General features: G+C 40.0%; 1 protein-coding gene and 1 long non-coding RNA gene across 7 annotated transcripts in view; one reads left to right on the forward strand and one right to left on the reverse strand.

Moving 5' to 3' along the window:
• Positions 1-1,973: 1,973 nt before the first annotated feature.
• The window catches only part of LOC138059807 (noggin-like), a 42,865-nt gene continuing 32,338 nt past the window's right edge, over positions 1,974-12,500 (forward strand). For 2 of the 6 annotated variants that reach the window (XM_068905433.1, XM_068905437.1), the window contains exon 1: positions 6,149-6,797. The gene's annotated coding sequence lies outside the window, so the exon portion shown is untranslated. Of the gene's footprint in view, positions 2,102-3,083; positions 3,197-6,148; positions 6,798-9,779; positions 11,554-12,500 lie in introns of those variants that run through there. The other 4 variants (XR_011134250.1, XR_011134251.1, XM_068905434.1 and 1 more) reach the window with 4 other exon arrangements.
• LOC138059808 (uncharacterized) overlaps positions 2,082-12,500 on the reverse strand; it is a 24,259-nt gene continuing 13,840 nt past the window's right edge. The window contains exons 2-3 of the long non-coding RNA XR_011134252.1: positions 2,770-2,867; positions 2,082-2,570 (exon numbers count right to left, since the gene is read on the reverse strand). This is a non-coding gene — a long non-coding RNA (uncharacterized lncRNA). The remainder of the gene's footprint in view (positions 2,571-2,769; positions 2,868-12,500) is intronic.

Here is a 12,500-nt window from a genome sequence, read left to right on the forward strand (position 1 = left end):
TTCATCCGTGTTCGCTAAGCCAATGAAAATTCGCGCTCATTTGTGTTCGTTCGACAAGCCAACTAAATGTTTTGTATTTTTGTTAACGTCCTTTTTTTACGTTTATTTTTCAAGGTCATATGAAAGTCACACTATAGATACTTTGATTCTGTTCGTTTCAGATCATGCCAGCATCAGACTGAGCTCAGCTCCAATTTGTATCTTTCCCTAAGACATTTCACAGGGGAGAGAGACTGACGGTAAAAAAGAGTAATAATCACTGAGCTTACATGGCTTCATAAAGCTTATTTAATAGCACGTCCTAAACAAAAACAATGAAAGTGAAAATCCGGCGGTCGCACGAGAGTGGCATTCATAAGTACGTCTAATCCCATAAATGACAATGAAATCCAAAACGTTCATCTAAGAATTGAAAAAAAATAAAATTTAAAGTTTAAAAGTTTTCCAAGTAATTAGTTTTGTCTTGATAAGAAACCTACCATATTGTTCCAATCACGGGGAACAGGGAATTTATTTAGCAAACTGAGCATGCGCATTGTAGAGCGTAATGTGGCCAAAGAACGAGATGGTACTCGTACTACATTTTTTACCTATTGATAAGTCGAAACTCGGTTAACTGAACCAAATCTTTGCCTGCAGACGCTGAGTAGTAACCTAAGATAATTCAGTATCGCAAGCAAATAAAAATAGAATGAGACTGACATACCGGCTATTTTAATCTTAGGAAAAGCTAATTAATTGGCTCAAAAAATATCTGTTTCCCCAAAGGATGTATCAATTACCTTTCTTAGCGGTCAGGGCTTTGATTTCAGTGTCCACGTATTTAGCCTTTTAGGCTTAATTTCTTGATAGTATGTCACAGATAGGAAGTCGGCACTGAATATTGGAGGGAAGTTGCTTTTCTAACCAATCATGGGAGTTCCGCTAAGACATTTAATTACACTATTGGCGTGAAACAATTTTCAGACAAGTTCTCACAGTCTCTCGATAATCCATTTGATTTTTCCGGATTGTCACTGATTACAATTTTTAAAAATTTCCTATGTTTTGCCAACTAAAACTGTGGATCGCTTTGTTATAATGGAAAAAGGCATAATGTGAGCGACAAAAAAAAAAAAACTGAGAGCGGATTAAACATAAACCTAATTGCAGGGATCATTCAAATCTTCGCGGCGGCTTTATTGTACGACTCTCAGTGGAAGGAAGATACTTTTAATATTTTATGACCTAAACTGATTAAAAAGCATCTTATGTTTCAAAATAAGGGTGAGTGTTTTTCTGGCCACACCTAATTTTTTCACGCTTGACGTAAAACATAATGTCACGAAAATAACCGTCATGTATGCTACAAAAATTCCGCTGAGCAATTAAATATGTGTGGGGCTTGAAAGACAAGAAAGTTGACTATCAAATGAAATGGCGGATTGTTAGGCATGCCATATCGTATTCATATGTAGCAAAGAAGTGTAATTTGTGTCTGTGGGAAAAGTACTATATAATATGGCAACCCTGAACAACAGAAATGAACTTGTATCGAGTTGCAGACATGCAAAGAAATTCTTTCTAAATAGAATAATCACCTAAGCCTGTAAGATTTATTTTTAGCAGTTTACTGTAAAATTGCTTGTCTTTTTTAACCGTTGCTATGCATTCTAGCCAAAAACAAATCGCCACCGCTTTTTTCTATAAAACACCATGTTTTCCTTCTTTCTGGCAGTTGCCTGATGATTTCTTCGTAAGAAGCATGAAACTCAGAGTAGCAAATCAATGTTTTTTACCTAGTTCAAGTCTATGTTTTTGTGACTAGTTTGTGTGAAAAGAGCAAACAGCGGAACTTCTTCGGTGGTCAAACACTTTATTAGACGTTTCGCCTTTCGGGCTTCTTCAGTAGAAAGTGTTACACACACAGGACTAGCTGTAGTCGTGTGTGTGTAACACTTTTTACTGAAGAATCCCGAAGGGCCGGGGAGAACACGTCTAATAAAGTGTTTGACCACCGTAGAAGTTCGCTGTTGGCTCTTTTCACATGACACAAACTACAATTTTCGAGTGTAAGCGTGAAGTATACTTTGGACCCTTCTTCCAAGTAGCATCACCGTTGGTAAGCCAATCTTCATTCAAATCGAAAATAGACCATATTCATATTCTCAGTATTTGACTGGAACTAACTTGCAATGGTGGCTAACGCGGGGGAATATGTTAAAAAGTACTTGCATTTGAAAAGATTCCCCCGCATTCGCCTCCATTGCAAGCTATTGTAGTTCCAGTCCAAAATTGAGAATACGGATATGGCCTATTCAGTTTTTTACCAATCGTGGTACGGATTTTCAATTCACTCAGTGGTTGGTGATTAAATGCTTTGGTCATTTTCTGGTTTATCGAGGGATCCACACAACTGTCTGATAAAGCTTTCGTTAAAAAAGCCGGTAATAAAACTGTGTGCGCAGATTTAAGTTCAGTTATTCTTGATCTTTAAAACGTTACCGAGTTCTTTTTTAAACTCGGACTCTTTCTCACTGACTCGGGTTTCTTCCAGATTATCTAAACTTGCTTAGACAAATGGAATCAGTCTGCAAAATGGAAAAACAATTAAATTAATGTAAAACAAAACTGTCAGCCTTTATTTGGACGAGAGTTTTGGGATTGCATTATACAAGAAAAAAGGCGGGTCGTCTCTATTAGGTAAATTCTAGGGGTTATTATTCTTTCCTTGAATGTTCTAAATCGAGTTGTAAAAGAAAGATCATTATCACTCACACAATCGCTTACCTCCCGTGTACTTGCATCCTCTACTAATTCTTCAGGAGCACATCTCGGGCGGTTTGTAACAACTGAGCCGGGTCAAATGCTAAGTCCAATTAAATCGGCTGCCAATGCAACAAAGAGTGCACTCAGTCTTGAACAAAAATGAAACTTCAGAACAAAACACAAAAGTAGCTCTTGGGATCAGTCATGCTGTGGAATGTCTAAATCAGAAGTATTATCGATAATCTGCGGGATCTTACTGAACGGCGCGAAGGGTTAAGCCTATAGGACATACCAAGACCAATTTGTCATATTATTAAGTTCATCTCCCATTGCAGGTCGATCAAAAAGAGAGTAACCTCTACAGAAAAGCATAAGTTAATCGCTCAGAGCTTGAGTGCTTTGATTCCCAGTCAAGAGGTCCAGACAGATAGAGCCTAGCTGCCTACAGGTAAGCTTAAAGTATTATGAAGCGCTCAAAGAGATACCATCATTCACAAGTTGAAAAAGGAACTGAGTTTCAGGAACAAAGTTGTTTGACTCCCTCAGTCCATGATTAGTAAAACAGCTGCGAAGACTGAGTTCATGCATGGTGGTTATCACTCAAGGTCTTGCAGTTTTCACTTGCGCGTTAGCTGATAATTGTAAAACGTTAGGAAAATAATTGTCAGTGTTCCTTTGCTTATTCTACGATGTTAGAGAACATCCCTTGACGCCTTACTCTCTTGGCAATCACGCTCAGTCATCTCAAACTCTCAACTGTGCAAGTCGTATAAAATGTGTGTGTTATACGCGTATTTTTTTTCTTTCATTTTCTCTTTGAGACCGTTTCGTTGTGCATGTTTAATATATCATCCGCTGAGACAAATTGCTGTAATAAGCTTTTGGTACTGAATCGGTAAGACTGCATTTCATTCCGCCGGGAGTCATTGCTATCAAACTGAACGCAGTTGTTAGTACTGCACGGAACAGCTGGATCACTACTTATACAAAAAAAAAAAAACACCCTCTAGCTCTTTGAAGCCATTGACTCATTTAGTTGAACACCAGTTAATTTCTTTAAAACTCAAGGTGCATTTTTCTCTGTATCATCATGTTTTAGTTTCATTAACAAATTAAATGTGTTTCATCCAGTTTCACGTAATGATTAGGGATATTTGTGGTCATTTTTAGTAGGACAATTTTGACGTGAATTGTTTGTATTAATCCTTGGTTAGTTCCTCAAAATCAATGCACTGTGAATGAGCAGCTTGAATTTGTCAGTTCAGGGTCTTTGCTCAGTCGTCTTTACTTTTTGATAGACCGACCGAGTCGCAATTTATAATCAAACCGGAACTAATTGTTAGAAATTTAATTTCAAAACTATGAAAATATATATGTATAAGAAAAGAGACAGCGAACAATCTGCACTTAAAAAAATTGGGTCTTAAGTTCTAAGCCGAATGTCTGATAAAAAGGCCTCTAGACAGCGATAAACACACTATCAACGCCACTAATACAAACAGGTGACCACTGATTACACGTAATCCACTCTTGAGAGTGGAAAAAAAAATCAAACCGTCGTGGAAACTTACTTGAAAAAGTTTCATTTCAAATGTCGGAACCCGCTATTTCAATGAAAAGGTGAAATGGGCAAATGTCTTGGTCTACAAAATAAACTCTCCCTTCTCAAAAAAGGTCTGCTGCCGCTGGTCAACAGCCAGTTAATTTAGGAAACTGGAAAGATGACTGCGGGATCGTTGAGTGGCAAGAGAAATGATGACTATCGACGCTGGGATACTAAGAAAAAAAGGCCTGCTCCGGTTCAATCTGAACAGGAGTCGACACCATGTGCTATACCGTTGACTTACATGAGATTCTGAGGAACCCGTAAACCATTGAACCAAGCTCAGTTGGTTTTTATTTGACTAATTTAACGTAAGACTTTCTCACTTGCATGGACTGTACGATAACACATGACTCGCAATTTAGCTCAAACAATTTTTTTTGAGTGGTAGCACTCAAGGAGCGTCTGAGCAGTCCAAGCATTAGTTTCGTGTTTCTTCAACAGTGAACAAAGACGCACTTTGGATAATCCTCCTCTAGTTTTAGATCACGGCCACCCCGTGTAATTTCCGGTGCATTGAGCTGCTTTATTAATTACAAAACGTGACGAAGCGTATTGGCCACCTCACCTCCCCTTCCCCCTACCCTCTCCCCCCTCCCCCCCCCCCCTCGTCCGGCCAGACAATACAAAAAAAAATCGGTAATACTACATCTGCAAACAGGTCTCTCACGCCTGCATATCATTGTAATTCAGCAAGAACAATTTTGAAATTATCATGAAACGTTTGTCCTGCCAGTGGAAAGAGACATCCATTTATTTTATACTTTCTGAGTCTTACGTAGCCTGCGTGGCCGGCACTAGAAAGGGGAAGAGAAGGAAAGCGCGCGCGAGAAGTGAGGGGAGAAGGAAAGGAAGCGCCTGCCACAACATTTCTTTTCATTCCCGCCCCCTAATTAATATGCAAAATAGGAACGTCTTCAAAACGTCTGGCTGTCAGATAATATCCAATCAAAATCGCATATCGTTAAGAAGAAAAGAGTTCGTCCTTGTCGTACTCCAACAGTGTCTCCGGAGTTAAAAGTAGCTTTCGGCGACGAAAACTTTTGTGAACCTTTTACATCGCAGAGAAAAGAATCATTTGGCGTTGTGTGGGCTGAACGTCTCCGGAATATATCGGGGTTCTTCCTTCATACGCTCCTGCACAGTTAATCTGTAGCAATGCACTGAATTGTATGCGAAGTGCTGTTAGTTCACACGCGCAAAACTTCGAAAATTTTTATTTCGCGTTCTTTTCATCTGCTATTGCTCAAACTAGGCACAGTTAATTTATAGCAATGCGCTGAATTGTATGCAAAGTTTCAGATTTCCAGGGATTTTAGTTCACGAAAAGCAAATTTTTGAATTTTCCATGTCCCAAACTTCGAACATTTTTATTTCGCGATGTATTCATCCGTTCCTTTTCAAACTTGGCACAGTTAATCTATAGCAATTAGCTAAATTGTACGCAAAGTTTCAGATTCCTAGCGCTGTTAGTTCACAAGAAATTAATTTTTAAATATTTGGCCTTTCATAAAGTCGAAAATTTTTATTTCGCCTTGCGCCCCAGTGATTTGATCTAGTTCAAATGCAATTCATCTATAGCAATGCTGAATTTTAGACAAGGTCTCTGCTTTTTACTATACTATACTATACTGCCACCGCTGAATATCCAAGCGCACCCTGCTAGCAGAGCCTTTCTTTTGCTTGCTCGATTTTGGCGTTCTCGAGAATCGAGTCGGATTTTTTTTGAATATGCGCTGCATGTTGCCAGGATACAGTCTCGAACCCAAGCCTAATATGCCAGATCTCGCCGCCATCTTGGTTTGGCTCAATTATAACCATCGGTTTTGTCACTAAACGGACGCACCGGTTTGACGAGAGAAAACAAGATTGACTAGTCCAGAAGTTCGGGCTGCGGCGGCTTCAGAGAGTTGACGCGATTCGGGCAGAGCCTACTTATCTCCTCCTCAGTAAAGAAAAAGACAAAAGGAGGCTCTGCTCGCAGGGTGATCCAAGCGATTTCATTTCACTAATTTGCACTAACTTGTGACCGGGCAGTTAACAACGGTCGTGTTGCCAGCGCGCGGTCAAATTCAAATGGACAATCAGAGTTGAGGCTGAAACCATCTTGCGAGTTTCCGTTGTTGACTGCCCAGTCACAAGCCTCTGAGGAAAGCCGAAGAGGTGAATTTTCAGACAAAGTTTTCGTTCTTCACGAGTCTTTCGGCCGCCGAAACACACGTATTTGGAGTGAAATTTATTGGGCTTTATGGAACTGTTGTTTTTATTGCGATTCGGGACTTTTCCTGTTGAGGAGAAAATGATTTGTGGAGTGAGGTCTGGCCAGCGATGGATGGAGTGGTCGGCCTTCCTATTATTTTAGTAACGGCCTACCGGATAACTTCACTAAACGGCGTCAGAATGGCTATAAACTCGGCAAAAGAGACAAGTTCGTCGTACATTTGAGGTAGGAAAACTTTATTTCAAATGAGATAGTTATTTACACAATTTTTTTACGATCGGTGATTTTCCCATACAATTCTCTATATACTTTTGTCCTTTGGCCATTTCAATTTCAACAGGAAAAGAAAACAAACAGCGGTTACAAACATTTTCATTTTATACTTGACGTTTCGTATGTTGCAGCATACATCATCAGAAGTGACGGTTAAAAACTGTTACACAGAATTTTAAAAAACTAGAGCGAGGAACTGGTGACTAGTTAAAAAGTGTGATAACAAAATCGTAACTTCCGGTAGTCGATTCTTCCGGAAGAAATTAATAAAGAAAAAGCTTCTCACTACCAATGTTTTCATTGAGAGAGGGTTTTAAGTCACTGATTAATAGCGTTTCTTTAATTTTACATTGCATGTCGGACTTCCCAGTTGCGAGGATTTCAAAATGGTCCCATTTGATGTTATGACCGGTAGAAATTGTATGGTCTGCAACAGCAGAGGCGTAGCCGACTTGTGTAAGAGCTTTGAAATGCTCGGACTTCCTGTCATGCAATCTTCTTTTTGTTTTGCCGATGTAGAAGGAATCACAGTCCCAACAACTGGCTTTGTATACTATTTTTGATCTTTGAGAACGACTGAAACGATCTTTGTAGGGAAAAAAAGACTTAATCCTGCAAGTGTTTTGAAAAATAACCCTAAGATTGACACAGCCATAAAACTTACTAATACAAGATTTAACACGTCGAGTAAGAGCTTCACTTTGAAAGCCCAAAAAAGGCAAGACAAGAATGATATCTTTCTTAGGAACAGTGGTGGCAGGTTCAGCAGACCTGTTTTTTTGTCTGTTCAAAACATCATTAATGTTGTAACAAAGGACGCCTCTTGGGTAACCATTTTGAAGGAGAGTGTTCTTGAGATCGAAGAGAGTCGACTGTAACAAGGAAGAACTCGAGCAGATGCGTAAGCAGCGATAGGTGAGGGTGTGGATTAAATTTATTTTATACTTTCTAGGAGTGAAAGAGTCCCACTTGGTGTAGAGGCCAGTGAAAGTTGTTTTGCGATGTACTGTTGTTGTGAAATTGTTGAGATTGCGCTTAATGCGGACATCTAAAAATGGAATCTCCTGGTTTTCTTCAAGTTCCATTGTAAATTTGATGTTAGGATGTCTGGTGTTAAGAAAATGCAGAAAACTGGCCGCAGTGGCTTCACTGTCGAACAAAGAAAATGTGTCATCCACATATCTAAACCAAATGGAGGGACGAGAATCTACATTAGCCAACCATTTCTGTTCAAAGTCACACATGAAAATGTTAGCTAATACTGGGCCTAGCGGAGACCCCATTGCAACGCCATCGATTTGGTCGTAATAATGACCATCAAATACAAAGTGGCTTTTCTTCGTTGCAAACTCGAGCAAGGTTTTGAGGACATGTCGCGGTAAGGCAGGAGGGTCAGGAAGAGAGTATAACTTGGAAAGACAAATTTCTATTGTCTCGTCGAGTGGAACGTTCGTGAATAAGGAACACACGTCAAAAGAGCACATTATTTCATTGTTGTGTTGATGAGTCTTCGCCCAATCCACAAAAGAGAAGGAGTCCTTGATAGTGAATTGGTTGGTGGAGATCGGTTTAAGGACATCAACAAGAAAAGAGGCAAGATTGTAGTTGTATGTGTTAACTGAGGAGACAATCGGGCGAAAGGGGCAACCAGTTTTGTGGACTTTAGGAAGACCATAAAGAACACCAGCAGTAGATCCACAAGGAAGGATTTTTCTAAATGTAGCTTCATCAATTATACAATCTCGCTTGAGGTTACGAAGATAGGAAATAAGACTGTTCTCCCTAGACTTGGTTGGGTTGTGTGACAACAACTTAAATTTCGTTCCATCGGAAATCAACTGTTTCATTTTGCTGCGGTAATCATGTCTGTTGACAATTACAACACCATTTCCTTTGTCAGGTTTAGTAATAATAATAGAAGTATCATTTCGCAAATCATTAAGAGCCATCCATTCTTCCTTACTTCCTTCCTTTCACTGGCCTCTACACCAAGTGGGACTCTTTCACTCCTAGAAAGTATAAAATAAATTTAATCCGCACCCTCACCTATCGCTGCTTACGCATCTGCTCGAGTTCTTCCTTGTTACAGTCGACTCTCTTCGATCTCAAGAACACTCTCCTTCAAAATGGTTACCCAAGAGGCGTCCTTTGTTACAACATTAATGATGTTTTGAACAGACAAAAAAACAGGTCTGCTGAACCTGCCACCACTGTTCCTAAGAAAGATATCATTCTTGTCTTGCCTTTTTTGGGCTTTCAAAGTGAAGCTCTTACTCGACGTGTTAAATCTTGTATTAGTAAGTTTTATGGCTGTGTCAATCTTAGGGTTATTTTTCAAAACACTTGCAGGATTAAGTCTTTTTTTCCCTACAAAGATCGTTTCAGTCGTTCTCAAAGATCAAAAATAGTATACAAAGCCAGTTGTTGGGACTGTGATTCCTTCTACATCGGCAAAACAAAAAGAAGATTGCATGACAGGAAGTCCGAGCATTTCAAAGCTCTTACACAAGTCGGCTACGCCTCTGCTGTTGCAGACCATACAATTTCTACCGGTCATAACATCAAATGGGACCATTTTGAAATCCTCGCAACTGGGAAGTCCGACATGCAATGTAAAATTAAAGAAACGCTATTAATCAGTGACTTAAAACCCTCTCTCAATGAAAACATTGGTAGTGAGAAGCTTTTTCTTTATTAATTTCTTCCGGAAGAATCGACTACCGGAAGTTACGATTTTGTTATCACACTTTTTAACTAGTCACCAGTTCCTCGCTCTAGTTTTTTAAAATTCTGTGTAACAGTTTTTAACCGTCACTTCTGATGATGTATGCTGCAACATACGAAACGTCAAGTATAAAATGAAAATGTTTGTAACCGCTGTTTGTTTACAATTCTCTATATACACAAACTGTCGCATACACCACGTATTTTCAGCTTGGGGAGCCTGTGATCAGCGGAGAAATCACCAGCATTGCTGCCTGGCCATCCAGTAACGAACATTTGGTAGATAAGGCTCTTGCCAAACCGCCAACACATCATTTCCGTCTACAAGTGCTCTTACTGCAACTTCTTGCTCTTGTTTCAATCGAAATTCGCTGCCCGAAACCAAGTTCAAATCTGCCAAAGCCTTCGGTAATACATCCTCGGGCACGCAGTAAAAGAGGGATTAAGGGCGCGTTCGATTCACCCTATTCCGGAATAAAGAATACGTGGAGTGATGATTAAAACGGTATTTTGAGCGCGTTTCGAAGCAGCAAGGATAATAAAAATATGTTTCAAATAGCATTTTAGCGTATGTTTGACAATTTTAATGTGAATCTCCGTAAAAACGAAGGATTTCTAACTTATATTCCATATATTCTTATTCCGGAATACGGTCAATCGAACGCACCCTTAATTGCTTCAATTCTCAAGAGACTTACTGTCAAAAATTAGCCAATCAGAAATTTGCGTTTGCCAGTGAAAGCAGAAATGAAGCGAATGGGGTTCTTGTGGCAGGCGTTCCTTCTCCCCTCTCCCCAATCCCCCTTGCTCTCCTTCCCCGTCCCCGATTATTCCGGCCACGCAGGCTTAGTCTTACGCCAAAGAATGTTTTTCTAATAATAGCATGAAAGAAAGAAATCGACAAACATTTGCTGCATGCTGCCATCTGCAGTACTTTTTATGGTAATCGAGAAAGAAGATTTACGGCTACAGCGTTATAAAACTCGGACGTCTAGTGTTATTGAAGAAGGCTGTACTTGGCCGCCCTGGTAAATGAATGAAAGGTTTAGGTTTTTTTTATAATGACTAGGGAATCGAACAAAATATTTTTAAACCTCTTACCAATTGAGCGCGAGGGCCATGCTGGGAAACATTGACCCGAGGTCGTGGCAGTACAGAACGAGGGCCAATATTTCCCAGTACGAGGAGAGGTAACTGAAGTCGATGTCGATAACTGGTCTCCTTCGTTTTGACTTGCGCCGTAAGTTCAAAAAATACCAGGCACTATTTCGAAAAATTCAGTCCTAGGGCGCTTTCCTCTTGTCAGACTTGCCCGGCCAGACCCGTCAGTTTGCAAAGAAAATGCACTGAACGATTTTGAAGGAACACTTGCACGATAATCCCTCGCATTCTTCTGGATGAGTGTATATCATCCTTGAAGTGTGTTAACTTGAAGACGTTATAGAGTTAGTCCTTCCAAATTGCCCGGTCTGACTGGTCAGTTCTGTCAAATGGAAAGAATCCCGCCTAGTTTTATGGAGTAGCTCCCACGAATCTTTCATGGTGCAAGGGTAGACGATCAGAACTCGTAGGTTCGACTCTTACAAAAGAGCTTTCGATCTTTTTTCAATGATCCCCTGGTCATCATCTTACATCCTCTCAAAGGTCGAGTAGTCGGAAAAAGCAATTAGTAGGGCGATAAAATTAAAACAAAAATATCGCAAGAAAACATGAAGCCGCAGGTGGCAAACCAACGCTTTGGTCCCGCTCTCAGGAGAAGAAGACTGAAGTCAAACTGTTGTAAAAAGATTTATCTTACTGAAACGAGTTAATTCGTAGTTGCTTCGCTTGCTATAAGTGTGCGATTTTTATCCGCTCGTTGTTGTGAATAAAACTCACTCTTTCATTCGTCGCTCGTTCAGTGCATTCAGATCGCTATCCAACTTATATTGTCAGCAAGAATATGAGTACTGCCAGATAACTTGCCTTTGAACAGAGAAATAGATTTTAAAATTCAGCCCTTCGAGCCGGTTGCGAACCTCATAAAATGCCGGCGACTTTCTTCAGTTGTGATTCAATCTTCTAAAGGGTGTAGGAATAACTGTATTTCAGGAGGGAGACTCAATAACCTATTATAGTTTTCTAACTTACGACCCTCAATCTATAAACTAATCGCTTAGCTGGTGAATACCGACAATGGCAGGCAGAGACGGAGAAATTTCATGAGACGGAGGTGAAGGGAGGCTGCCCTCATTAACTATGCCTCATTCAATCGTTTACGCGATCCTCGAAAACTTAAGCTCCTTATTACTGACAGATATCGTATGATCCCCTTTTTCTCATGTGCCGCACACGTTTCGGCTTGAAACAGTGACAGTTATTTTTCCCGCGAAAGCTGTGGGACTGAACCGGCATGGATCTGGTCTTCATTTGATCTCGCTGCTTTGCATCCCTGTCTTGTAACGAGGTTTTGCGTTTACAAAGCAGGAGCGTTCCATTTATGGAACCATAACTATGGTACAAAGAATTCAGCAAATTGAGTAATTAACAAAAAATGTCTGGCGACCTAAGGCAGCATAAAAAAAATCCATGGGAACACGCAAAGGTCTCTGAAAATGTTACAAAAACATGGAATACACTTTTCGAGCGATTGTTCCAAGTTTTGGAATAAACCGGTTTCTAATGCTTACCAGTCTGTGACAAAATGAAGCCAAGTAAGTCAATGGGGAGTTCAAGTTTTACGCTTAAAACATATTTTGTATGTGTGATGCTGAGTTAGAGTTGAAGGATGTCAGCGAACAGCGACAGTTATGCAAACCCTCGACTGCGTCTCGGGTTTGTATAACTGTCTCGAATTCTTCCAACTCCCCGAGTGTTTAGATGAGGCTATGGAAACACGGAAAACGTCCTGTATTGCTTTATTACAAAACATGTTCAACTGAGTTTTACGCC

Source organism: Montipora capricornis, chromosome 8, assembly GCF_036669925.1.
Source record: "Montipora capricornis isolate CH-2021 chromosome 8, ASM3666992v2, whole genome shotgun sequence".
In the NCBI taxonomy this organism is placed as follows: domain Eukaryota; kingdom Metazoa; phylum Cnidaria; class Anthozoa; order Scleractinia; family Acroporidae; genus Montipora; species Montipora capricornis.